Source organism: Engystomops pustulosus, chromosome 1 (genome assembly GCF_040894005.1).
Source record: "Engystomops pustulosus chromosome 1, aEngPut4.maternal, whole genome shotgun sequence".
Taxonomy (NCBI): Eukaryota; Metazoa; Chordata; class Amphibia; order Anura; family Leptodactylidae; genus Engystomops; species Engystomops pustulosus.
The window spans coordinates 289,645,362-289,650,579 of record NC_092411.1 but is presented as its reverse complement, the minus strand read 5'-3'; the positions used below and the strand labels follow the sequence as shown (position 1 = coordinate 289,650,579).

Below are 5,218 nucleotides of genomic sequence, written 5' to 3'. Positions count from 1 at the left end.
ATGGAGAACCATTAACACCTCATACGAAAAATAAGGCACCCTCCAGACACAGAACCGCTTAGATGTTGGTCCTTAACATTCTCCCAGTAGCATATCCCGCTATATAGAGAAAAAATATACAGACATAGAGTTGACAATTTCACCATTTCAGTACTTTATTTTCGAATCTACTCACATAAAATCAGATAAAATCCGCATAACAAATCCACGAGGACACCAAGCTATCGCCCAACCCTGGGTTTCGCTCGTCAACTTCTTCTGGGGCATGACCGACGTCTGTCCTCACTTCCATTTTATACATACAACAGTGCAATCAATTATCTTTACAAAAATTCACAAATGTGCAAACAATAGTATATATAATTTGCAGATGATCACATAGTTATTAAAATTCCCAAACTCAACTGAAAGCTGCAGAACTAATCCTTCTCACGCAGACCTCTCAACCAAGCTTAGGTAATCAACCACGCTATACAGGTTGCTAAGTAACGCCTCACACAAGCTTGAAGCCCAGACACATTGTTTGTATCACCAGGACAACGCCACCAACCAATCAGAGACAGTCTTCTCACACATCCACCTCGTGTCTCTCCTCTCTCTCCTCGGAAGTATGAGTGCAGGACCGCTTCACACAGTCACAGTCAGTAAAAGTATTTGAATTGTATTTTATTTCATTTAATCCCTTTGTATGTATCATAAATGAATAATTAGCTCCCCCTAAGGACTTTAATAACAAATAACATCCAAATATTATATCCTATTGTATCCTATGCTAATTCCTACTTGTAAATATTAATTAACCCCATAATTATTTATATTATGTGCCCTATACCACGCTTTCTACATTATTTCTTATGTTTTACTTTTTACGATTCATTCCATAATACTGTGCCCTACCCCACAGTCCTATTTCATGAGAAAATATATATATTTTGCATCATATTTTATATCATCTTTTTATCATTACGTGTTACGTGTAGATGAGAATTAGATATATTAAATTGCTACATCCATTAATTACAGGGAAAACTAAAATATCCTAATCGATTCCAGGTAAAAGTTACGTATCCCTCAAACAAAATTTTTTTATTTCTCAAACAGTATATAAACCGCCTAGTCATATAGTCCCTAATTCATGTATCCAAATGCTCAATTAATAAGTATCTCTCAGAAAACATTTTATTTTTAGATCGATATTCAAATCACCAGGTGACATGGTCCCTAAATCATATATCCACTTCCCTTCTCTCCTACTTAGTAGTGTACCTAAATGTTTTGCAGCTTTCAGGTGTAGTGAAGGGGATCTGACACATGGGGATAGCGTATATACAAAAGGTGTTTAGGAATAGAGATTTCTAATAATGTTTTTTAATGAGTTTGGGAATTTTAATAATTATGTGATCATCTGCATATTATATATACAAGCGAAACCCAGGGTTGGGCCGATGACAGATCAATGCAACTGTATTGCAGTATATGGCATTTTTGCTTATGATACATTACAATGAGTTACTGGCTCATTGTAACGAATCTGCAGTAACCATGCAGTAACCCCACCAGATTTTGAACCCAGGGGCCCCCACCAACCTTAATCCAGCCCTGCTTAAGATCTATTAAAAAGAAACATTTCAAATCTGGCTATATACTGGGGGTATGGAAGGCTATATACAAGGGCTATGGGCTGGCTATATACTGGGGAAATGAGCTGGCTATAAACTGGGGACATGGATGGCTATATTCGGGTGGCATTGGTTGGTAGTATACAGGGGCATGGATTGACTACATACTGGGGCATGGGCTGGCTATATACTGGAGACATGGGCTGGCTATTTACTCGGGGCATAGGCTGGATGTATACAGGGTTTATGAGCTGGTGATTTACTGGGGTTGCAAAAAGGCTAATGCGCATGTTGCCACTACCAAACGATGTTAAGAGGGATTCTGGGCACAGGCCAGATGTCAGGATGGATATGTTGCAAGCAAGGCCTCAGGGCTGCAGGAAAGTAGGGAGAGGAATCCAAAAGATTAATGTCCATCATATGGGACTCTAGATGGATAATAGCCCTGGTGGTCTTAATGTCGGGCATTTATTTGGAAAGGCTGTGCTTGTATACTGGCTATGTTCGCAGAATCTGAGTGGCCACTTCATGAGCTCCAATAGTTTTTCCCAGTGAGTGCCGCTGTTGCTTCCATCTTGAGAGAAGGGACTTTAGCTGTTTATTGAGAGACATACAGGAACTGGACTAAAGATCCCTGGGTCCCCACACTGAGGTTCTGTCTCCTAATCCCTCTCTTCCTATGGCCCATGGGAGTGTTTGTAGGCTCGGCCATTGGAAAGCTATGGCCCCTCAAGGACAATAATGCTTAAAAGGAGCAGAAAGAAAGGAAGACGCATTTAAGCTAAAATGGGAGGTACATTACAAACAATTTTACCAACAAAAGGTTTTCAGGTTACAAATACATTTCTCTTCTTTGTATTTGTAGAATTTACAGTAAAATATTGCTATATACCACAAAAGTCTTTGTTGAAATTAAGTTTCTCGTATCAGTGTATTTATGACATCAAGGACCCATGCACACGACCATATATGACCATCTTTGCAGCTAGCTCATATTGAGGTCTATTATGCTTGGTCATGGTTCACCAAGTCAGGCCACCATGTTGGAATAGACTTCCAATGGAGATGGCAGTGTTAAGCAGCGCTCACCTCCCACCTCCACCCGGCCAATATTGGATCCTAAACCAAGCATTGTTTTTGGCCCTTTATTGCACGTTTGTGTGCATGTTGCCTAAGTTAACTGTGTTTATTACCATCTAAAATACTTTTTATACTTTTTTATGATTTACAATTTACATAACAGAAGCCGGAGTCTCGCTGTAATGATCCGTGTTCTCCTGGATACAGAAAAGCTTCTGATAGAGGACATCTGATCTGCTGCTATGACTGTGTCCCATGTTCTGAGGGAGAAATATCTAATATAACAGGTAACAGTATAAGAGAGAATGAGAGACAACACAATTTATCTCCTTTTATCCCCTTTTTACCTAATTATTCATAAGACATATTAAACCATAGAGAGAAAAAAGAAAAAGTTTTTCAGCTCACCTATGAAAACAATGTAGATGGCGATTCGTGGCTGCACGGACACCTGGGTAGCAGCAAAGGAAAAGAGTGTAGTCCAGCTTCCAACGAAAGGCAAAAATATGCGTTAAAAGTCCACTTTATTTAGAAAAAATAACATGTTAAAAACATCATAGGACGTCCATGAAAAAGAAACTGACGCGTTTCGGGCGAGAAAACGCCCTTAGTCGTAGCCTAATGCATGGAATAAGTAGAGACTATTTAAACATAAGAAGGAGTCACATGATACAACAGGGCGGAGCAAATAGAAGCAAAAAGCAAAAGCAGTCCACATGAAGAAAGAATGACAAAACCAAGCGGATATACTGTGTGACCCACAGGAATGATATATTAATAAAGATACATTAGATCATTTTTGTAGTTTAAACCCAGTGGGAACCTTGTTTGGAGGGAGAGGATCCAGAAAGCTTCACGGGATCGTAGCTGTCTGGTCCAATCTCCGCCCCTATGGGGGCGTGGTAAGCGTTCAATAGGAATAACAGATAGTGTAGTTACATCGCCATGGTGCATTTCTAGAAAATGTTTCGAGAGCCCCGACAAACCTGCGGACAAGGTAAGTTGGTGTTTGGTGGCACCACTAATGTGTTCAGCAATGCGTTTTTTGAGTGGTCTGATGGTGCATCCTACATACTGTACGCTACATAATGAGCAAGATGCTAGATATACTACATTGTCACTAGCGCAATTGAGGTGTGTATGTATGGAAAACGATTTTTTAGTGACATAGAAAGAAAAAACAGAAGTTTTAGTAATATATTTGCATATGTTGCACCGAATATGACCACATGTAGTGCTGCCCTTGTATTGAAGCCAAGTAGATTTGGCGTGACAGGAGGTGAACAAATTCGGAGCCACTATTTTGCCCAGGGATGGAGCGTTTCTGGAAACATAGCATACTCCCTTATCCAACACATCAGACAAGATTTTGTCTTGGTACAAGATAGGCAGATGTTTTTTTATGATGTGAATAACATCATTATATTGTGGGTTGTACATGGTACTGAATGTAATAGGGCAAGGGGTGTTGACATTGTTTTTCTGTTTACCACTTTTAGAGTATATTAAACCATAGGACATCCAAGATCCCTTGAAGGGATTGTCTGACTATTTTAAAAACTCACCTCCTCAGGCGCTGCCATTGTGCACTATAATCTATTGGAGCTGTGCCCCTGTATGCTTACCGGACCTGTGCTCGGACAGCTTCCGCTGACATAACAATTCCCTCCAGGTCTGTATTTTTTTCACTGACGAAGCTGGGAACATGAATAAAAAGCTACAAGCAAAACAGAAACAACATGCAAGCAATTCGCCGGTGTGAATCGTCTTTTCAATAAAATTTGAATCTGGATAACTGATTTGTAATTACCCTGTTTCCCCGAAAATAAGACAGTGTCTTATATTAATTTTTGCTCTTAAAGAGGCGCTAGGTCTTATTTTCAGGGGATGTCTTATTTTTCCATGAACAAGAATTTACATTTATCATTGAACAAAAAATCCTCTAACCTCCTTATGACTCTCCAAACTCTGAATTTCATGCTGTATTTCTTATGATCTATTTCTATTAGAATCATTGGCCACAATCTCTCATGTTTAGTAAAAGCACTTTCCATAAATGACCCTTCTTATCCTTGTAGCTGCTGGTATCACATTTGCAGCACAACAACCAGTGATTTACTTCCATGAAATCTTCTCCATGTCACAACCTTCTGCAGCATCTAAAAGATTTCCTAATACTAATGTATGGCGTGGGGGAAGCTGCCAATGGCGGCCGCTAGGTCTTATTTTCAGGGGAGGCCTTATATTTCTAAGTCAAAAAAAAATTGGGGTGTCTTATTTTAGGGGAAACAGGGTAGCTAGATAGACACAGGAGCAATTACACAGATATGTGTGACAAATGGTAGAACCTAAACCGGCCATAGTGCAGATATACACTGGCAGAAATACTAGTGGTTACTCCAGTAGGTACTAAAGGTGAGCGAGAATTTTATACCATGGAAATTACAGGATAGAGGGTACCCACAAAAACAAAGTAATATGTAGTAATAAGGTAAAATTTGTCATTTTACAAAGTAAAA

General features: G+C 39.4%; 1 long non-coding RNA gene across 1 annotated transcript; it reads left to right on the top strand.

The window, feature by feature from the left end:
- Nucleotides 1–534: 534 nt before the first annotated feature.
- LOC140113551 (uncharacterized) lies at nucleotides 535–4,494 on the top strand. Its single transcript, XR_011852725.1, has 3 exons — nucleotides 535–640; nucleotides 2,863–2,986; nucleotides 4,273–4,494. It is a non-coding gene; the product is annotated as an uncharacterized lncRNA (long non-coding RNA).
- The last annotated feature ends 724 nt before the right edge of the window (nucleotides 4,495–5,218 follow it).